Raw genomic sequence first — 24232 nt, 5'->3', positions numbered from 1 at the left:
TGAGTACAGGGGGAACCATCATTATAATGAAAATGATTTTCTGTCTGCCTTATTTCACTTTTATTATCTCTCTCTCTCTCTCAACACACACACACACACACACACACACACACACACACACACACACACACACACACTCATTTACAAAGCAACACACCCCCTTGTCAGATTCCTGTTCTGTCCAATTTTTCCTGCTGCTGTACATATTTCCATACACTTCTCATATCCCCTGACAGCTGCTTTCAGGTGCCTTGCAAGTCTGAATCTTAGAACTAAAAATGCTAATTTATCTCTCTGGCATTCTTTTTATCTGATTCTGTCCCTTTCGTCTGTTTTTTGACAGGCCTTGCTGCTAGATTTACTGAATGCACCCTTAGTGGAGCTTGCAGGAATAAAGCAATTAAAGAGAGCAAGTGGGAAATGGAGAGAGAGATGAGAGAGAGAAGGGAAAGTGAAGGGAGAGGAAAAACTCAGTGATTGGGATGAGGAGGGAGGAAAGAGCGAAAGGGAGAGCTTGAAATTTGGCTTGTAAATATTGATGCTAACATGCACAAAGGGTCTGAATGATATTGTTTTTATAAATCAGTCGTAGCTGGTCTCAATGTCAGAAACTACTGTTTTTATTTGGGGGAAATGTATTTTCAGGGCCATTTTTTACAATATGACATATTTTTCCTAATCATGACAAAACACAGCACATTGTCCATTTATGTCAAATAGTTCAGTTGAATCCATTAACTGAAATAAATAAATAAAATCTCAATTTTGAAACAATTATGAAAATCAAATCAATATCTAATGCAAAAATATCTAAGTAATGCACAAGAAAATCTTGATAAATGCTAGAATACATTTTAAGTGACTGTCCCTATGTAAGATTATACTGCTCTATACTGTGTACTGTTACACTAAGTCAATTTTAAATGAAGACAAATCTACTTAACTTCATGACCTAATATTGAGTAAAGTGAGTTAGTAAATTTAACTTAAACATTTTAGTTAATAAAGTAACTTTTACTTGCGAATTTGATGTACTTAAACTTTAATTTTATTAATTGTAAAATGTATATGAACATTTAACATTTTAACTTTCATTATAAATTGTTTCATCATGTACCACATGACATACAGAACACTTCCTCAGGGAAGTTTATTGCATGCTATGTAGTCTATTAGACAACATCACTGCATTACTGGCAGTAAAAACAAGATACAGAGTTGTGCACGCAGACCTCAACAATTGGTGCACAAAACACGACGATGGTAACAATCAACAGATTTTATTTTTTTTATTGATTTTTTTTTTTTTTTTATCAATAAGAATAATTTAATTGAGTAGAAAATTTACTTCAGACTTCACAAAAGAAGTTACCAAAAATAGCAACAAAGGGTGTTAATAAACTTGCAAACAGTGAAATTATGTAAAGTTACTTTTTTATTTTTATTTACCAGTAGAATTTACTCAAATTATCAAATAAATATGACAAGGTTTTCTACTAGGACTGATACATGATGACGCATTGTAAATTCTGAAGAGAGGTTCAATGAGGACACACTCTATAGAACTGACTCTGCATGAGCCCTTCGGCCTGTGTGATTATGAAGGGGATGGGTTCACAACATCAAAGGTAAACAGGTTGACAGAGCACACATAAAAGATAAATAGACTATGTATACCTCTGCAGAATGAGGATAGTTGCTGTATAGTTTTATGTAATAGCATTGTAATAGTCTGCAATACCAGTTAGCATGTGAAGTCATTAGCTTCTGGTGTCATTAATTACTGCTTCTTCAAAGAAAAAAGCAACATAAAATCAGTGTTATAGTTTTCACATGAACAAATTGCAAAAAGGGTTTAATTGTTACAATATACTGTGCTTCAAAAACTAAAGCTAAAATTAATTTGTGATCATGTGTATTTTAATTTAGTTAAGTTTTATGAAAATGTATTTTAGGTTAGTTTCAGTTTTTCCAATTCTGTTTTTATTTTTATTTCAGTTAATGAACATTTTTTCATTTAATTTTCATTTTACTTTTTGTAAAAGATAATAATACTTCTTAAAATGCTATTCATTTATATTTTATCCTGTTGTTGCACATCTATGCATGCACGTGTGCAGGTAAGATTTTAGTGCTTTTGAATATCTACTACTTTGGCCCATGAATCTGAATGTTTGGCCTTTCATACGGAGTATAGTATTTGGACTCGTCTTTTTCTGTAGAGAATACTTTTTCTGGTGTTGTGTGTCGGAGTTTAGAAAGAGCTGTGGGTGCGTTTCAACCCCATGCATCAACAGGATCGCTGCACTTATGTGGTTGAGGATGTGCTGGAACTCTGCTACCATGGCCACCCACAGAAGGACATGGCGGAATTTAAGGGGTGAGGTCCAGTTCCATAATCTATAGTTCTCCAACACCATACTTGACTTCAGCTGCATTCTTAACAAAAACAAGTTCACCATGACCAACTGCAGCCCACTCTGCGTTTCTTACCATTAGGCCTTCCTCGTAGACCGACAGCAATGCCATATTGGGTAGGCTCGGTACATTGTTTTGAGGTTCAAATTGATAATCTAACCTTAAAGAGATATTTCTGTCATCATTCACTCACCCTCATGTTGTTCCTAACCCATATGACTTTTTTTCTTCTTCTGTGAAACACTAAAGGATATGTCAGGCAGAATGACAGCCTTAGTCATGATAAGTGAAAGTGAATTATGAACATACTGCCTAACATTTCCTTTTGTGTTTATTTTTGGGTGAAACTTTAACCTTTTGCTGTTGTATTTCCAAATAGGATATCTAAATAAATTAAAGTCAAAAATATTATTTAACATGTCTGAATCAACCTGAATACGTTAGGTTACACCAACAAAACTTCAGGTATAAATAGCTTCTTAAGGTAACGATTGCAGGTTTCCACTTTTTACAGTGTGGGTCCAATGTTGCCTTTTCTCTTTACTCCACTTAAGATACTGTAAAATGTGCCTCTCTGCCTTGTTTGTAGTCCTGCGGCATACACTGAAATGACTAGGAACACAGGGGCACCTCTATGCAACATGATTCTACTGTGCCAATGTATTTTTAATCTAGCCAGCTGCAGAAAAAGGGACAGACAGTATGGACCCTAGCTGATGTTTAGCAATTCAAAGGGCGCACAGACAAAATTCTTGAGCGAAATGTTCAAGGAGTATTGATTTTCTGTTGACAGCAACAATAAATAAATAAATAAATAAATAAATGTATGGGAATTAAACGACTCTCCACTTTAAATCAGCACTTATCACTTTTCAGATATGTTTAGGATGGTCACATGGATGGTCAAGCCTTGCAGACCCTGTAAGGAAATATAATAACTTACCATAATTGAATAAACGGTTGATGTATGGCTGATTGATGCAGCTGATAGCTCACTCTTTGCTGATGGGAGTGTATAGTGGAACACCGTGTAATTAAATAATGGGTAATCAGCATTTACAGTCTCTGCAGTGCTCAAATGGAACACTCTGTCTCTAATAACTGTCAAACATTTGATCTCATTTTCAATGTTTTATAATAGCGCCTTCGGTGTTCTGTTGTTGAGCCATTAAACAAATTGTATAAATGATTTTATGCCACGTCCACACATAAATTTTCGGTTGAAAACTTGAAATCTGTTTTACATTTTCTAAAGTCAGCGTTTTCAAAAGTATGCGCTACTAGAGCATTTTGTAAAGTTTCTGTTTTCGGTGGTGGAAAATGCTGTTCCAGTGTGGATGAGAGGTGTAAACATGGCACAATCAATGTGTAATTGAAAACTGATTAGTGTTGGCATGGTCTTCGATTCAGCTCAGTACAATAAGGCTTTGACTTCATTTGGAGGGGTAAAAATGCCTACAAGCACACACAAAAACATATAATAACATGAACCTAAACACCTTTACACACATGCACATAGTTTCCTGTTTAGAAAATAAAAACTGCTTGCACAAAGATCCATTTTAAATCTCAGCTGTCGATAGCAGGCCAACTGCAGGCAAGCTTAGAGTTGAGTTTTTAAAAATGTTTAAATTGTTGTTTAGTGGCTGCCATGTCCTACGTCGGATAAATCAATAGAGCCCTCTACAGTGGCTACAGTGCATGCCAGTGAAGATTAATCACTCATGCTGCTGCTTTTCAGCTCCCACCTCCTACATGATCCAATAAGACTATGACCTTTCCTATCAATACAGCAGGGCTTTCAGCATGCATTGTCCAGCCTGCTAATTAAAACCCTATCAGTAATTAAACCAAGGGTGAAGCCCCTATTATTGCACTGCTTCTTTGATCCATTTGGGCTCCTGGCACTTAGCGGATTTCTTGCTGATGGACACTTTTTACTTGTGGTGTCTGTGGCTGATATGAGCCTGATTACTTTTTTCTACTTTCTGCTAGGTTTTTTTAACGAGAAGAGCCGAGGGATTGAAGGATATGCTGGGGGGAGAGGAGAGGAGAGCGGGGAGACGCAGTGGGAGCTGTTAGAGCAGAGAGAGGCTGTCGGCAAGACGGACTCAAACAGGTCTGAGGACAGCTTCTGTGCAAGACTGGAGGCTGACAACTCCCTGAAGTCCCACTGATAATAAGCAGGAATTATGAGGATACATATAAAGTGGGATGTTTACCCTGAATCTCATCATGTTAGCAGACCTCTGAGTATTACCTCACCTCTTCACTGATTCTCTAATTTTGATAATGAGATGATGAAGCATAGCCTCCTTCAGAATCATCAGACTACTTAAGAGCACCCATCACATACGCATTCAATGACATATCGAGGGGAGCAGGTAAATGTGAGGCATGATCCGCATATTTGTGAAGTTTAGCAGGTGTTTCTGGCAGCACATCTCTCTTGAGACACTTTAGTGGAATGGCTGCACTAGACTTCTCTTCACACTCTGAAGAGAACACACTCAGCACTGTCATTTGTGCAGTGCTTTCAGCCTGGTTCAGTGGTTCTTTTTTTAAATTTTTTGTGTAGGGGTAGAGATGTCTCACACACATTAAAACAAACGATAGTAGAGGAACAGCACATTTTGTAGATTTTCAGTTAAATATATACACATTTTGCCTAGATGTGAATGGTGTTTTCTGCTTTTAGGGGTCCTTTGGAGCATATTTGTTATCTGTATTAAATGTACTGTAAGCAATTTTTTTCATGGAAAGGTATGCAAAAAAATGTCCTACTCCCTAAAGGATATTAATGAAATAAGTGATGTGAGATCCCACTGGTTTCTGTGACAGCACTAGATTCTGTAAATGGCAAACAAAAATGTGTCTGTGGGCCACAGTCTCTGACGCTTTCTACCTGTCAATCATTTTTTGCGATCACATAGTATTGTAGCTGCAGTGAATTGAGGCTTAATGCCATTTTATGCCATGTTGCTCATAACAGTTGTCACTTGAGGGCGCTTTTTTGCTGCTGTTGTTTTTGACAGCGGTTTCTGCTTGGTGTCAGTCTCAATCAAGCTCATTTGGGATCTGGAGTGCAGGGTTTTGGAAAGAGGCATGGCTAATCCAATGGCTCAGCTTGTGGAAATTCCTAGAATGGCTAAAATTGCTGTTTTTGTAGTACTAATTGTAGAAGAAATATAAACAAAATCAGACTATTTGCTCTAGGTGTAAAACAGCACCTGCCACACAGCGCAGCTGTTTGCATTCCAATAGTCAACTTTTTCCCTTCCTTGTCCGGGCGAGAGGGGGGATGGCTTTCTCCAGCGGCTTGACACTGGTCATGTATAGATTGTATATCGCTCCTTTTGCGATAGTCTTGGGAAAATTATCCGTAATGAATTAACCATGGTTTTACTATAGTAATATTGTAGTAACCCTTTTTTGTGCCGGAAAACATAGTTTTGATGCAACTAATCATGGTGTTACTACAATACTATAGTGTTAATATAGTAGCCATGTTTAATTTTGTGGTTACTATGATTTTACTATGAAATACCATGGTTACTGTGGTAAAACCACAGTTATTTTTTGTAAGGGAAGGTTAGGGTTAATTGTAGGGGTAGGGGTTGGCGTAGGGTTTCTTTTAGTATTTAAATAGGGGTGTAAAGAGCATCTAACACTATATGCACTTAGTGCAAAGAAGATGCTTTTTGTTTCGTGTGAATAGCATGGGTAGTTACAGCCCCTACCAAACATGATTCTTTAGATTTTGATTACATGTCCAACACTGTCCCCTGCTGACACTGCAAAATAACATACAGCATTACAACCTGCCCAGCCTCAACACAACTTTGCATCTAAATAGTTTTTACAAGATTTTTTCTTAAAACTGCTTTCTTGCTGCAAGGTAGATTTACTACATGGCACATTAATTCCATCAACACACTTATTCTTACTGTATTATTTTCCATTCCTCTCTTTTGTCATAGCTTGAAACTTTCTGTGTGAACTTTTCTTCTGATAAATTACACCCTTTGAATTATTTAATGCTTTCTGTAATTAATGGCTCTCTTGACAGACTCAATTTAGTTTCTGTCTGACCCTTTAGGCTGGCAAGAGAACAAAGAGAAGTGAGAAAAAGAGAGAGAGATGTATATCCGATCAGTTGTGAAAACTCGGAGTAATTTTTAATCAATTGTTTGCATTTTTGAAGTGAAAGTGACATAGCTCAAATGGAAGAGAAGGAATTGGATAAACTGTATAATGGTAGCTCCGCATCCAATGGAAAAGAACAGAATAGAACTTCCACACAAAGGCCAGCAAGTACGTAAAAGAGGTGGGTATACTTTGGCTACATTCAGAATAGCATACTACTTTACTCTTCTTACTCTTGCAGCAGTATTTAGTAGGTACAGTATACTGTGCAGTCTGTGCACACAGTATGCACATTTCTATATGCATAAAATACCTGGATGACTTACATTGAAGTACATTTGTCTAAATAAGCAGTATACAGCAGATCTTAATGTGTAATATTGTATCCCACAATGCACTGTGCTTAACTTAAACTTCCGTTTCCAGTGTGAAGAATGAAACTAATGTAATATCAGCTGATATTTTAAGCATCTCCTTTTTAACTAATTATTTTATCAGACTAATAAAAATGTGACATTTATACGCAAAAAAAACAAACAAAAAACATAATAGCCATTGTTATCTCCAAGATGATAACTGGACAGCATTGTCCATGATGAGGTCATGTGACAAAAATTTAGAATAATACTGCAGGAAATTTTTTATCATGGAATAATGGCTACTGTTTCACTTACTATTCTTACTCTTCTTATGTAATATTGTTCTCACGTCTTTGTTGCAGGTGTTTGATATTTCATCATCTGTATGGGAAACTGCAACCTGGTGACACCAAACTGTTAACCTTCTCATTTCTTGGTCATGCTAATATCAGGCTCATGTGTTGGCAATGTGTGAGATCCCACCTATGAGATCACACTCAAGGGTCAGGCATCTTCTGTTTCATATACAGTGGACAAGAATGTCATTCACTTTGGCTTGCAGGTAAATGCACCAAAATTTCATTTTGAACATTTGAGCAATAAAATGGTTTCAGGCATGTAAAGGTCTAATTCCAGTGTCAGTATCTCTGTCTGATTCTCTTTAATCGCTGTTGTCTGACCACGTGTCAGAGGCAGAGATCACTCTGAAGAACAAAGGGAGAGTTGGCTTTGATTTCTTTACTTTACCTGGAGAACAGGGACTCTCTGTTGAGCAACCTTTACCTGGGCAGCCCCTCATCATCCCAAGCAAGGTAAGATGTACTTAGAGTCTTATGTCGTTCCAGACCTGTATGACTTTCTTTCCTATAAGGAACACAAAAGATGTTTTAATAAATCAGAGTCCTTCTTTTTCAAAACAGTTGCAGTGGATAGTGCCTTAAAAGTATCATTAAAGTAGTCCATGTGACTTGTTCGTCATACTCCAAGTCTTCTGAAGGCATTCAAAAGGTTTTGGTGAGAAACAACCAAAATGTCATTTCTTAGTAAAAATCTTGAACCTTGTTGTTTGTTCATGCACTTGGCTAATTTGTTTGCTTATGTTTTGCTAAACGGCCACTAGAGCCATATGCAGAAATGAGACTAAATGTATACTAGCTGTCAGGGATCCCTGAGGTTTTTCACATGACCTTTCAGTTGCAAGTGGCCTTCTATGAAACTGAGTTCATTACTTTAAGAGGAGAGGGTTTTTTTCCATAGACTGTGTCTAGATCTACCTAGAGACCTTGGTAAGTGTTTATTAGTGGTGCTTGTGTCAAACATCACTATTACTATTGCTCATACTTAGGGTTAGGGATTTTGACTAAATCCCAAACCCTCTTAAACTTCAGTGTTACTCATCCTGCTTCGTTTGTGCAATGGAAATTAATCATTCCTCAAATCGTACTGCTTGTTGAGGAGAGATGTGCTCTTCTAAGCAAGTAGACGTAAAATTATGCCTAACTGATGATAAAACTGGTAAAAAAATTCCATTGAGGGAGAATCCATTAAAGGGTGTTTTAAGTAAGAGTTCACAGTAATGCAAATGAGAAAAAAATAATAGCTATTAGGCTAAGTGATTGGCTAAGTCAGATATCATACGCAATCTAATTAATCTAAACTTATAAATTAATTAACCAGTTTAACCAATCTAAGTCCAAAGGAGTTTCAAGATCACAAAAATGTTGAACACTTTGAGATGAATTTGAGATGAAGACTTTCCTGAATTCGCTCCAACTTTAGTTCTCATGAAATAAATTTGAAAGGAGGCCATTTCAGTGTCCTTGCTCGCCTAACCTTAAATCAAAAACTGCCATCCCGTGCCAGCATGCAGACACAATGCTTCAAGTAGGCCTGACCTTGAACTGGCTTAGAACCCTGCGCAAGATTGCTCTAATCTGTAGCCATCCTGAAAGAGTGTTCTTCATCTTCAATGTGTCTATAAGAGCAGTTTTGCTATCAGAGGGAACTGAAGACTTGTTTGAGGAAGAAATGCAGTGTTGCTCTCTTTTTCACCAACTTTGACCAGTTAAATACTGCCTTAAGATGTCAAATCGCATTAAATACACATTTCACATCTGAGTTATGACCAAAATTGGATCTTTTATACTGTGATCTGTCCTTTGACAGACAGGTTTGGCTCAACAATGATTCAGAGAAAACTGAGTGAGACTACTTTGTACACCACATTTGGCTAGACTATCAGAAAACTTTTAAAGCTAATTTGTTCCGGTTTTTGTGTTGTCATAGTTACAGTATATGGCTTTTTAGGGCAGAATACTTCATATCACAAGTCACACTGCAAGGCCTACAAGATAAGACTTTGTATCTGTAATGCCAGTAATGTTGTATCTGTAATGTTGAATGTGTATTACTAGTGGACAGTTTCTTAGGATCAGTTACAATATTAAGTCAAGTCAGATTGTGATTTGAACTAAACTATGCAAACATTTCACTGTTTCCTCTAATTTAAAGAGCTCTCTTTGAATGTATGAAGATATTAACACTAATCAGGGGCCAAGCACTGAAGTTGCCTATTGTGTCTGCTAGTATTCTTCTTCCCCTAAGTGAGTCTATGGTAGCCATAAGAACGCTACGTAGGAAAATTATGAAATTTGGCACACTGAAAGGGGTGGGCATGAATAGCCCACATACTAAATTTTGTCTCTAGGGCACATTCTTTTGCGCCACCATCATGTCAAATGCACTTTTCTTTCTTTTTTTTTTTTTTTTTTAGGAAAAACGTATATATCTTTTGATATAGCATTTTCAGATTTATAAGAAAATTGTAATGCATGATCAACATCATGTCCTGAGGATACCTGAGCAGTTTGGAGACAGTGCCACCTATATTTCAAAAGATAACCAACTGTTCTGTGTGCTGACTCTAACCTTTGCATGTCTCTTTGCCATCAATCAGACATGTCAGCAGAGTGGCACAATGTGTTAAGTTCTGGACTATAGTTCCAAAGGTCATGGGTTTAATCCTCACCTAGGCACGGCATCTGGATTGATTTCTGTTCTACTGGAGCTCTTTGTATTGTGCTTACTGAATGGTTGCTGGGCTTTTCCTCAGTCAAATTTGATTTTCATCTTTGTTAAAAAGTAACATGAATACAAAGATGATCATGGCAACCACTGTGCTTGGCTGCGCTTGGCTGTGCTTACTGTCAGCTTGGTATATGCCTTTGGTAATTGTCAACCATGTTGCAGAATGGTGCAGTGGATTGTGCACAGAGATAGTGTGGAAAGGTACAGGTTCAAAACCAGCTTGGTGTGACTCACAAACAAGCATGCATTTGCAATATGCATCATAGCCACTCTTTCTGCTCTATGGGTACTGTAGGCCATATAGGCCATTTAGATGCTTGGCCCTGTAATCTCTGCTTGCAGATATATTTAAGAATTAGATATGTTGTCTACATAAACTATAAATTAGCTTGAAAGTGTCTGTTGGTTCTACATATAATATGATATGAAACAATGTTTCACAATTATTGGTTAGTGACCCAAAAATGGGTCATAGGTCTGCTCTGATAAGGTTGCAGACTGAAGGGGAAAAAACAATGCTAAATTCAAACAATAAAATGTAATATTAACATTCATACTGAAGATAGCAACATAAATAGACTTATCTTTTAAAAAACTATTAAAAGTGATGAAAAAAATAAATGCTTCCCATATCTTTTGTTCTTGACGTGTCCAATCATTTATATTAGCATTAATTCATTTGTCACTTGGTAGAAGCTTGCTAAATTCGGCAGATGCAACAGGCAAATGCTGGAGATTCCCTCATCTTACTGTAGAAAACCATAAAATATATGCATGGTAAACAAAAAACGACCTAGACTACATTTATTACAGGTATGTTATGTTTAGTGTTTGGTCACCACTTGGTGTCCAATGTAAAATCTTGGTCTTGAAGCAAAATAAATGGAGAACCCCAAATAAAAACAACTCTAAGTAATCTAGATGATCAGAGTATTCTCTTCTTAAGAAGAGGCAATAAAACCTTAAGTAGTTTTCTCTTTTCTAGATAGATGAGGAGATATATGTGTGATGAGGAGGAGGGTGGGATTAGCCCTAAATTGGGCTAATCAGCCGGGAGGGGGATAAAGAGGAGCCAGAGGTGCCAGTTTGAGAGAAAGAGAGAGAGACACACGCGGCAGTGCTGTGTGTGTGTGCACGTGCATCTGTGTTTTATGTTGTTTTAAGTTGAGTTTGTTATGAAAGTTTGTGTTGAGTGTTCTGCCGGTTTCCACCTCCTCCTTGCCCATCCTTTACCCGTTACACTGGTGCCAAAGCCCGGGAAGGAGGAGGGATGTGCTGTCGTGGAGTCCTTGCCACTGCCGTCTGCTGGGGAGGAGCTGTGGCCATCCGCCGGGGGATGGAGGAGTTGCTGCCGGATGCCGTGAGTCAGAGGAACCACTGCCATCTGCCAAGAAGGGGAGGAGCCGGTCCCGTAGCCAGGGGTCGGAGGACTTGCTGCCGTCCACCCGGGGAGGAGCGGCTGTCATCCGCCAGAGGGCGGAGGAGTGGCTGAGGGAACGGTGTGTCCGGGGACCGGCAAGTGAGTTTTTCTCTTTCTTTCTGTCGCTCTGCCTCGTCCTTGCCCTCTTCCCTCTCCCACCCCTCATCTCTCCCAGGGCTCCAGAAAGGTGGGGAAGACCTGCCAGCAGGGACAGGAAGGGCAACACCCCCACCCCCCCCCTCCAGTAAGAGATGGGGGAGTACGTCATGCCGGAGTATTCCCCGGCCTCAGTCGGGCGATGGAGGAGTGTGACGAGGAGGAGGGCAGGGGAGGGCCGTGAGGACACATGCCCGGCCCTGAATTGGGCTAATTAGCCGGGAGGGGGATAAAGATGAGCCGGAGGCACCAGTTCGAGAGAGAAACACACGTGGCCGTGCTGTGTGTATATGCACATTTATATTTTATGTTGTTTTAAGTTGAGTTTGTCATTAAAGTTTGTGTTTGACGGTTGCCGCCTCCTCCTTGCCCATCCTTTACTTGTTACAATATGGTTCTTTGCTAATGGAGGCAAAATATTTGGTGGAGAGAGATAAATCAAGGGAGGGTGTGCTGAGCCGGCTTGGCACAGGAAAAGAGAAAATGCCTGAAGACGACTGCATTCCCAATGTAAGTCTGTCTGTGATTATTGGTCACCACTGCACAGTGTGCCAGGAAGTACTTTATGATGCAATTCATTAAACCGTAGTGTAAATGGACAATGGCTGTTATTGCAGCTTTATATATAAATGTAAATTTGGTATAATAGTCTGTGTACTATAAATAGTGTGTGTGTATGGGTGTGTGCCTTAGTATGATGCCCTGATGCAGATGGAGTTAGAGCGGCTCCTTGTGAAGGAAAATGTCATAGCCATACAGAAACAGAACTAAGGCACTGATCAAAGAGGATCAACAGCAGGATCCTTTAACAACTGGCTCAACAAGCACTGCAAGTAAGTTTATTCATGTAGAAGCCTTTAATTTTCCCCAGCATTCAAAGATGTCAGTCTGATGCATCTTCTCTACAGGTTAAGTTTGCCTGAGTACAGACTGGACTTGGCTATGTCATCAATGGCAGTGTCGTGACCCACATTGTCAAAATAACCAACACTTATCCAGTGGCTGTATCTTTCAGAACTGACAGGAACTCACTTGCAGGCACAGGCTGGCCCATACTGCAAAATGTTCTATAGATTTCACTTTTTCACTGCAAAAAATACCTTAAGTATTTTTGCTTGTTTTCCTGTAAAAATATCTTTAAAACAGGATACATTTACTTGACATGCAAAATACGTAAGATAAATAAGTCTTGTTTTCAGAGATATTTAACCAAATCTAGTGGTTTATGGTAAAAAAAAAAAAAAAAAAAAATGAACATTTGCCAATGGGGTAAGAATAACAGTTCAAAGGGAAGTAATTTTATTTCTTGTTTTTAGCACAAAATTAATTACATTTAGTTAATTTTCTGAATTATTTTTATTATTTTTTTTAAGGTAAATGTATCTCATTTTAAGGGTGTTTAGATATTTTTATTGGAAAACAAGACAAAAAATACTAACAAGAAAATAATTTTTTGCACTCTATACATTATTGTTGTGGACAGCAACCATTTCAGATACAGATTGCTGCTGATCTCCAGAAGACTGATTTTATATTTATTTATTGTTCTTTCTCAATAAGAATACTCGAAAAATTAACTGCATATTCTTTTTAACACTTCCAGGATTTAGTACAGAATTGGACAGGATGCCGAATTTGCCCTTCTGTGAGACATTTGAGGTGAAGTTTGATGCCTGTGGTGCCAGTCTGGAGTTAAGAAAGATCGATGCAGTTTTGCCCATACAGGTTCGGTGTAAATAACATTAAATAGCTGACACAGGCAATGGAAATACAACGAACTGTCTTTCATTAAATTGTAAAAGTCTTGCTCTTTTTAGATATCACACTCATATAGATTTTTTAGAAAATAAATAAACCCAAGTTTGCATTGGTTGTATACAGTGTTGTAGTCAAGACCACCTAAACCAAGACAAAACCAAGACCAGAGCGTGTTGAGACCAAGTCGAGAGCAAGACCAGACCAGTGCGAGTCCCACAGTGCATGACACACTTACGATAAAATGTGGAAAATGCAAACCATAGGCACTCCTCAAATTGATCTGAAAGATCCACATTCCAATAAAAACACCCACAGAAAACAATTCACCTCTTTTATTGCAATATATATATGTGTGTGTGTGTGCACCATGAGAAATGTCTTGTATGTGTGCAGAAGTGAATTGTATGTGTGTGTGTGTGAATTTTGTTTTTGTTTTCTATGAGCAGACAAATACAAACAAACACTAAGGAGCTGAAATCAACTTAACCACCTTTATTCAACACTCCTTTTCCAAGTTTTACCATCGACCTAAAACAATAAAATTATTGTGCAGGCATCACACCAGGTTTTCTGGATGACTCTTCCCCTAGAAACAATAATTAATTACAGAATATATCAAACAATTATTCAGTACTTAAGTCCTTGCATTTCTCTGTCTTAAACAATATAGTAACTTTCCGAGTTGAATAGAATGCAGCATGAGTCCGATTGCTAACGTTAGCTATCTAGCTTTGCTAGCATCACTTACACTTAGCTTACCTTTCTTTATGCTTCCTTTCTAAGTGCCAATAAAGTTTGACGTGGTCTCAGCCGTCTCGGTAAGCACTGCATTACTGCTGTGTGTTTTCTTTTGGATGCTTTTTTGCAGATTATCTCTTTGTGGTTTAGGTAAGTGTTTCCCAACCTTTTTTTCTGCCACGGAACACTTTTTACGATTAAAAAATCCCATGGCACACCACTATCCCATGTAACCATCATCGATAGTTTTCCTTTTCAAGAACTTGTCCATGTTTTCTGTCTGTCTTAGTAGCGTGAACTCGTAATGTTTGAAATTCAGCTATGCAAATAACACAAGTAACATAGGCACGCTGCCAAGAGCACTAATTGGATAATGGAAAAACCAACAAATTTGTGTCTTTTCCAATTTGTAGATTTGTACTTGCAAATTAATTCTTGCAACGGCACAGCAAATACAATTTTTTAAAGTCGTACCTGACTATGTCGCACCAGGTCAAAATCGCGTTGTTGATAGAGAAAAATCACAAGTCGCACTGACAGTGGTTGGATCCGGCAGACACCAGGACCCAGGAGCAGCCGCCCGGCCTCCATTCACTGGTTTAGATGCCAAATGCGCTCTGTGAAGATTACAGTACCTCAGAATCTACACACAGTGTCACAGTGTTTTTGGACTTGTTTAAAAGAGGAGAATTTGCTTTTAGTAATCGTATGTAACAGTTTCTCATATTCTTTTTATGTTTCATGAGAGAAACGCGACAAGTAAGCCACATCTGTTCATAACATCTGTTACTCTATGCTGTGCACAAATAAATAGCTTTTAGTCTGTGAGTAAAACAATACACCTGTTGGATTCATTTATTCAGTTCACTAACTGAATATTTTTACTACAAGTGTGATGATGAAGCATCATTTTGTGGGCATGTGAGGAGTTGCGTTTGACAGCGGACTAGAGTTTGTTAGAACAATAATGTTATGATGGACAAAATATTTAAACTGGTTGAATAAAATACTTTTGTAATGGAAAATATACTGAATTGGCAACTTTAAAACTCTTCTACTAACTCTATGCCTTCACTAAAATACTGGGGGGAACACATTTATTTATTTATTTGGAGGAATTTTACAATTTTCCATGGCACACCTGACAATCTTTCATGGCACATAGTGGGCACAGTGGTTGGGAAACACTGGTTTAGGTAGTCAAATTGTATTACAGAAGATTTGCTGACATCTCTCAGACAGCCGCAGTTTCTTCTCCTGTCTCCCGCATTCACTTTCTTGGAGTGCGTGTGAAGGGGACGGGGAAGGGGTGACAGCCGTTAACAGTAACAAAGAATTTTCCCAGTGGGCCGGCCACGAAACGGGGCCGAATGGGCCACGATAAGCTGAAATGGGCCGCCGAGTTATGCAGAATGGGCCACAAAATGGCACCGCGATATGCCGAAGGGGGCAGCGATATGCAAAAAAGGACAAGGACAGATCTGACTGGTGGAACGGCTAAAGAAGGTACATGCCACAACCTACAAGCAAAGATGAGCAATAAACATAAATGCAAAGGCTACCCATATACCTATACATTCTTGGCTTTACAATCACTGTCACTCACCATCATACAAAAGCTTGGTTAAGAATATTAGCTCTGCAGTTACTGTACACATCAGTGGCATGCCAAGTTTCTCCTACTGTAGGTCAATAAGACGAAAGCATGCATGCAATTTGCATTTTAACTATATTTCTGTCAGAGCACAATATTACATTTAGAATAACTTAACACAGCTTAAATTCTGTAGAGAAAGGATTGTGATGACCTTTATGAATTGTTTGTCATATACCATTACATATATGGGTTGTGTGGGGCTCTATTTTCGTGAGTGCGCAAAATGCAGCGATACGCACTAAGACCATGCACGTTGTCTTATCCAATTTTCAGGAGAGCCCTAATTCTAAGTGCAATTTTTGTGCCAGCGTAAAGCGCAAGTAGGTGTGGGTGGGAGTGTTTGCGCTATCTATGGGTGTATGCGCGCAAACTATGGGTAATTTGCTTGGTAATGAAGTGGCGTAAAGCGCAATTTACTATTTTCCAGAGTAATAGGTCATTGCGCTAAGACGTTTCAAAAGAAGGTCTTATCGTAGCTCAAAGTCTAAAGTCAGTTCCTGCATTTGCAGTTTGGATATTCCACCAGAAGGTGGTAAAAAAGTTAATGTCCAAACTTAGAAAATAATGTGGAACATCCAATGATGTCCCTGACAATAGCCGTTTTATGAAACAAGAATGTATTAGATTGAAAAATAAACAATGACCTATAGATATTTTAACAATTATTATTATGTTTATATTTACAGTTGTATTTATGATCTAATTTGTATTGGTATTTTCCACTTGTTGAATGATTAAGTCACTGCAAAGGGGTCAATGGAAGAAATTGGACAGAGTAAAATGATTGGATATGGTATAATTTGTGTAATTTGTAATTTGGGAATATTTTTGTTTTAATTTTTTTATGTTTCAATAAATGAAGAAAATTTTTCAAAATCAAAATCGACCGGTAGAAGTGAAGTGCATGCCGGTACAATCACTGTTTATACTAGCCATGATTTGTGTATCAGTAGCTGAAAATGATTAATAATACTTACATTCTCTATAATTTAACAGAGCGTAAATCCAAATACTGATGAGAACCGCATTTTACAAACGTATAAAAGTAGCGTGTCACTATCTAAGAATAATGCCTGACATTCATCAAGGACGCAGTTAATGCATAAAAGAGGTAAATCCATGTTTCTATTCTTTTAATTCATTGCATACAGTGCAGTCCATTTACACTACCAACTTCTTATGAATGTGCTGTCTTTGTTTATATTGCTGGTGCTTGACAGGGAATTAATTATATAATAGGACGCAAACAGTGGAATAACCGGAGAAGAACCTCAGAATTAAATTGCACTTGACCCAGCCCATTACCACTTTGCATTTTGTAATTTTGCCAAACCCACTTGCGCCTAGACTTAGCACATGCTTGCATGAAAATACCAAAACTTTATGGCCATACCCACTGACTTTGCACTTATGACATTAAGCATAGGGCCTACCCATATTTTTATTTGATTTAGGCCTTTAAATATTTTCACTAAAAAAAAAAACGGCATGTCAGAGAACCGGTGAGTACGTTTTTCTCTCTCTCTCTCTCTCTCTCTCTCTCTCTCGCTGTGTTGGCCTTTCCCTCTTTTTTTTTTGCCCTCGCCATGTCTCCCTCCCAGGTCCGAGAAGGCGGGGAAGGCCTGCCGGCAGGCGGGGCCAGAAGGGCACGCACCCCCGGAAAGGGATGTACATCGTGCTGGGGGCTCCTCGGCCTGAAGCAAAGGAAGGAGGTGTGTTGCAAGGAAGAGGGCGGGGCCGGGCCGTGATGACGCATGCCCAGCTCCTAATCAGGCTAATCAAGCCGACGAGAAGGATAAAGTCGGCCGGAGGCGAGAGAGGGCTACAGGCAGCTGCCCTGTGTGTGTTATGTCTTAAGTTAATCATTAAAGGATTATTTATGTTGTGAAGCCGGTTCTCGCCTCCTCCTTTCCCTTTTACCGCATTACAGCCCTATAATCACCTGTGTTGAACGTCTATTACTTTTCATTGTTATTACAAATTACAAGCAGGTTAATTTTTAATCACTAATAAGATGGATTAGTAATTCATTTTGTAATTGTACTGCATATTAAGGTGTTGCAGGGACAAGATTAATTTGTCTTTATGACATGTTTGCCTCTGGTAAACATTTTTAATGTCATACAGCCAAGGGAAGGCTTAGATCAGGCAGTGGTAGGTGTAACTCGCTGTTTTTACCATTTGTAAATATAACGTTTGTATCAGATAACAAACTGTATCTTTGTTGTGTAAATGTGAAATTAACCCAAATACTGTCTGTTTTGGTTATGTGTTCAGACTAACAAGAACATCCCACTTTACCTCCGATGACAGGCTTGGCTAAAACAGCGGTCTCCTTCAGTTGTCTCTGAGATATTGCCCTCTGATGGTACAATATCCTGGTGACAGAACCAAAGTGCAAATTAAATTCAGCCCAGCAGAAGGGGTAAAGTTAAACACTCACATTACCAACAAAATTATTGGCTTAACACAATAACCAGTGAGACTTCCCGGTGTCTTCAAGATTAAATCTAGCTATATTTTTTTTTAAAAGACAAGATGAGGAGCAATAGCTATAGACAAATCATCTCAGATCAACTTGAGAAAAACACTTCTAAAGTTGTCAACAAAACCAATGTGATGCACTTAAATGAGACAATTTAGATGTTAATCTCATTAAATTTACTCTCACATCCACAGAATCTTTATTAGCTCTTGTATCAGAATGAGCTTTATTGCCAAGTATGCTTACACATACAAGGAATTTGTCTTGGTGACAGGAGCTTCCAGTACACAACAATACAAAACAGCAACAAGACTTTTAAAAAATTGAATAAAAAATAAATACTGAAAAGAAAATAAAGTATATATAGAATACACAATAGACTAATATATATATATATATATATATATATATATATATACACACACACACACACATACATACATACATACACACACACACACACAGACACACACACATACAGTGGCATGCAAAAGTTTGGGCACCCCTGATCAAAATTTCTGTTGTTGTGAATATCTAAGCGAGCAAAAGATGACCTGATTTCCAAAAGGCTTAAAGTTAAAGATGACACATTTCTTTTAATATTTTAAGCAATGATACTTTTTTATATTCATCTTTTACAGTTTCAAAATAACAAAAAAAGGAAAAGGGCCCGAAGCAAAAGTTTGGGCACCCTGCATGGTCAGTACTTTTTAACACCCCCTGGCAAGTATCACAGCTTGTAAAAGCTTTTTGTAGCCAGCTTAGTGTCTTTCAGTTTTTGTTTGGGGGATTTTCGCCCATTCTTCCTTGCAAAAGGCTTCTAGTTCTGTGAGATTCTTGGGCCGTCTTGCATGCACTGCTCTTTTGAGGTCTATCCACAGATTTTTGATGATGTTTAGGTTGGGGGACTGTGAGGGCCATGGCAAAACCTTCAGCTTGCGCCTCTTGAGGTAGTCCATTGTGGATTTTGAGGTGTGTTTAGGATCATTATCCTGTTGTAGAAGCAGTCCTGTTTACAGATGGTGTGATGTTTGCTTCCAGAATTTGCTGGTATATCATTTAATCCATTCTTTCCTCTACCAGTGAAATGTTCCCCTGTGCCAGTGGCATCAACACAAGCCCAAAGCATGATTGATCCACCCCCGTGCTTAACAGTTGGAGAGGTGTTCTTTTCATGAAATTCTGCACCCTTTTTTTCTCCAAACATACCTTTGCTCATTGCGGCCAAAAAGTTATATTTTAATTTCATCAGTCCGCAGGACTTGTTTCCAAAATGCATCAGGCTTGTTTAGATGTTCATTTGCAAACTTCTGATGCTGAAACTTGTGGTGAGGATGCAGGAAAGGTTTTCTTCTCATGACTCTTCCATGAAGGTCATATTTGTGCAGGTGTCGCTGCACAGTAGAACAGTGCACCACTACTCCAGAGTCTGCTAAATCTTCCTTAAGGTCTTTTGCAGTCAAACAGGGGTTTTGATTTGCCTTTCTAGCAATCCTACGAGTTCTTTCTGAAAGTTTTCTTGGTCTTCCAGACCTCAACTTGAACTCCACCGTTCCTGTTAACTGCCATTTCTTAATTAAATTATGAACTGAGGAAACGGTTACCTGAAAACACTTTGCTATCTTCTTATAGCCTTCTCCTGCTTTGTGGGCATCAATTATTTTAATTTTCAGAGTGCTAGGCAGCTACTTAGAGGAGCCCGTGGCTCATAATTGTTGGGACAAGATTTGAAGAGTATGTATAAAGCTTTGAAATGTGCATCACCTGGCCTTTCCAAACGATGATTGTTAACAAGCCATAGCCCTAACAAGCTAATTAAGGTCTTAGACCTTGGTAAAAGTTATCCGAGACCTCAAATCTCTTGGGGTGCCCAAACTTTTGCATGGTGCTCCTTTCCCTTTTTTCACTCTAAAATTTTACAAAATAAAAATAATACACTAATATTGCTTAAAATGTTGAAAAGAATGTTTCATCTTTAACTTTATGCCTTTTGGAGATCAGTTCATCTTCTACTCACTTAACTATTCACAGCAACAGAAATTTTGACCAGGGGTGCCCAACCTTTTGCATGCCACTGTACATACACACATACACATACGTAGTGCAAATCTAAATTCAAATTGGTTATATACAGTGCAAGGGAATGTAATGGCAGAAGAGGTTGGATGTGTTGGATGATATAAAAAGACTAAGCTGTATACTGCACATTAATTATTGCTCAATGGGACAGTTTAAACTGTTCATGAGATGGATAGCCTGAGGGAAAAAACTGTTTCTGTGCTTATGGTTCTGTTGCTCAGAGCTCTGAAGCGTCGGCCAGAAGGCAACAGTTCAAAAAAGGTAGTGGGCAGGGTGAGTGGGGTCCAGAGTGATTTTTACAGCCTTTTTCCTCACTCTGGAAGTGTATATTTCTTGAAGGGAGGGCAGGGGGCAACCAATGATCCTCTCAGCAGTCCGAACTGTTCTTTGTATTCTTCTGATATATGATTTCATAGCTGAACCAAACCAGACAGATATTGAAGTGCAGAGGACAGACTCAGTGACTGCTGAGTAAAACTGTATCAGCAGCACCTGTGGCAGGTTGAACTTCCTCAACTGGTGAAGGAAGTACAACCTCTGCTGGGCCTTTTTCACAATGGAGTCAATGTGGGTCTCCCACATCAGGTCCTGTGAGATGGTAGTGCCCAGGAACTCATCATCATCTCAGATGAGGCCGATGACAGTGGTGTCGTCTGTAAACTTCAGGAGCTTGGCGATGCAGTCATTGGTGTAGAGGGAGAAGAGTAGTGGGGAGAGCACACATCCCTGGGGGGCACCAGTGCTGACTGTACAGGTGCTAGAAGTGAATTTCCTCTGTCTCACAAGCTGCTGCCTGTCCGTCAGAAGGCTGGTAATCCACTGACAGATAGACGTGAGAACAGAGAATTGGTGTAATTTAGTTTGGAGAATAGCTGGGATGATGGTTTTGAAAGCCGAACTGAAGTCCACAAAAAGGATCCTTGCATATGCCCCTGGTCTGTCCAGATGTTGCAGGATATGATGCAATCCCATGTTGACTGCATCATCCACAGACCTGTTTGCTCGATAAGCAAATTGAAGGGGATCTAGAAAGGGTCCAGTGATGTCCTTCAGGTGGGCCAACACCAGTCTCTCAAATGACTTCATGTCCACAAATGTCAGGGCAACAGGTCTGTAGTCATTAATTTCTGTGATTTTTGGTTTCTTTGGGACAGGAATGATGATTGAGCGTTTGAAGCAGCAAGGAACTTCACACTGCTCCAGTGATCTATTGAAAATCAGTGTGAAGATGGGGGCCAGCTGGTTAGCACAGGATTTAAGACATGCAGGTAAATGCCATCTGGGCCTTGTGCTTTCCTTATCCTTTGTTGTCGAAAGATGCGGCTCACATCATCTTCACAGATCTTAAGTGCAGGTTGAGTAGCAGGAGGGGGAGGAGGGGGGCTGCAGGAGGTGTTGGTGTTTGTGTGAAGTGAAGGTCAGAGTGGGTGTGGGGTGTGAGATTGGGCCTTTCAGATCTACAGTAGAGCACATTCAGGTCATCAGCCAGTTGTTGGTCCACCACAGGGTTGGGGGTAGGAGTCCTGTAATTCGAAAGTTGTTTCATGCCACTCCACACTGATGCAGGGTCGTTAACTGAAAACTTTTTTCAGCTTCTCAGAGTATCTTCTTTTAACCACTCTGATTTCCTTATTCAGTGTGTTCCTGGCCTGATTGTACAAGACTTTTATCCCCACCTCTGTAAGCATCCTCTTTGGCCTGACGAAGCTGCCTGAGTTCTGCTGTAAACCATGGTTTGTCATTGTTAAATGTTAAATAAGTCCTAGTAGGGGTGCACATATCCTCACAGAAACTGATATATGATGTAAAATATCTGTGAGCTCGTCCAGATTGGTGTCTGCAGCCTCAAAACACTCCAAACAGTGTGTGTGTGTTTGTGAATGTGATTGTCACCTGAAGTCTATTGTATACGCTCTGCTCATCCAATATATAATGTTGAGCAACTGATGTTCCAGCAGGATAGAGCAATGAGTCTGGTGAGAAAATCCAATGGCCCACACAAACTTATTTTTTACCTCTCTTTGGATCTCTACTGCTTGCACTCAATTTCTCTCTCTCTCTCTCTCTCTCTCTCTCACACATTCACTGATTCTAAATGTTCACGTCTCTTGCAATTGGGCTATACAGATGTCCTCTCTGCACTTTAGCAGAACTTGACATTTAAATGTCAAGCTAATTAACCTAGTTTGGAAGAGGTTATTTTAGGGTAATGGAGATTCTAAAGGACATCTTTAGTACAAAAAATGACTAGGTGGACAGAATTAGTGTCAAAGAACAAGATTTGAGAAAAATAAATATTCTTAAACTTATTTAGCCAAGCTCTCTTTAAAAAGTCATATGACGTTTTCCAAATGAAGATCTAATTATCAAACTTAATGAGAGATTAACAAGCTCCTCAATGTCTTTTTATGCCATGCTTGTTTACCATGTTGAATTTGGTACCTTAACTCAAACACTATAGAACAAATGAGAGCAGTAGTAACATGAATATGTTTGTCTTTATACACACAATGAATCACAGGGTATGTCCTCTCCTACAGAAGACATACAGTCAGAGACTAGTGATAACAGTGGCTCAGAGCACTCAGAAGATCTTGCTTCTGGCCCAAGGTCAGGGCAAAGAGCCTCAGCTGGAGTTTTACTCCTCAGAGCTAGATCTCGGGCCCATCCTGCCCTACAGTAAAGGGAAGGTGGCTGAGGTAATGATCTGCAACCCATGCTCCTTCCCTGTTGAGTTTTACTCTGTGGACTTTGACAAGTAATAGCTAGAAGAGGAAGAGGTAAGTTTTATTTGTTGCGCATGGGCTCCTCAGTATCGCTATTTGTTATTCATCTAAATACAATGCCATGTACAACACAGTACAAGAATAATACTCTGTTTGTTTGTTTTCAATCAAGCCTATAGGAAAAAGAAATCACAAATGAGATCTCATGAGATGAAAATCTTGATCGTTTCTCCTAAACAGCAATAAGATAAAATTTTGCGCAAATGGAGACTTTTGCTTGAGTCTTCTACTTTTCCGTTTTTCTCCTGAGAAAAGACCCCAGTGATATGACATCTCCCCTAGAGATTAGAAGAAATCTAACAATTTCATAAACTGTGGTCAGATTTGCCAAGATAAAATCTGCAGTCAAAAGTCAGATATTTAAGTATGAACTCATACATGTTCTAAATACATAAGTCTTCCAAGAGCACAGTATCTTAGCTATACTTTTAATTGTATGTCAACAATTGTTTCAATTGTGTTTATTTTTATTTCTCCTAAAGTACATAGGCATTAAGATAATAAAACATAACTGAGAATTCTATCAAATCTCTGGAGCTATGAAAGAGACACCTCTGTGTAATATATATATATTTTTTTTAATTCTCTGGGAATTACCCCCTTTTTTTCCTCTTGTCAGGAGAATGCACAAATAGAGACACTGTATTTTGTCTCATCATATTTCTACTATGTAGGAGAGATAATAAACCAACTTTTAATTTTGATTTATTGTTTACACTTTTAACTCTCTAATGGGATCATTTCAGAGTGAAAAGTATTTTAAGCTAAAAATGACCGGAACGCTTATGACACGGTCTACTGTATATAATCATTTTTATAGATTACCTCCTTTTCCAGCCTTTCTCTGTTCTAATCTTTAGATTTTGCAGATGTTGAAAGGATATAATGCTTAAAATGTTTTACTTCTACCTTCTCGTGCTCCTGGCGATACTCTGCCTGTGGAACTATTAGATTACTACAAAGAGCACAGCTCACAGGAACCCAAGCAGGGTACTGTATATTTCAGCAGAGTTTGTCTATATGATATTTGAAATGATCTCCCATTAAATGGCATATTTGTTAATACCGTTTCATATTTTAGTCAGGTTTAATCTTACAAGCATGGGTCAGACTTATCCTGATTATTTAAAATAAGCTCAGAGT

General features: G+C 38.8%; 1 pseudogene; it reads left to right on the top strand.

Annotated features, from left to right (window-relative positions):
• LOC127455859 (hydrocephalus-inducing protein-like) overlaps nucleotides 1-24232 on the top strand; it is a 111753-nt pseudogene that overhangs the window by 44432 nt on the left and 43089 nt on the right.

Source organism: Myxocyprinus asiaticus, chromosome 18 (genome assembly GCF_019703515.2).
Source record: "Myxocyprinus asiaticus isolate MX2 ecotype Aquarium Trade chromosome 18, UBuf_Myxa_2, whole genome shotgun sequence".
Lineage (NCBI taxonomy): Eukaryota > Metazoa > Chordata > Actinopteri > Cypriniformes > Catostomidae > Myxocyprinus > Myxocyprinus asiaticus.
The sequence above is the reverse complement of the archived record's forward strand: the minus strand, read 5'-3'. Positions and strand labels throughout refer to the sequence as shown.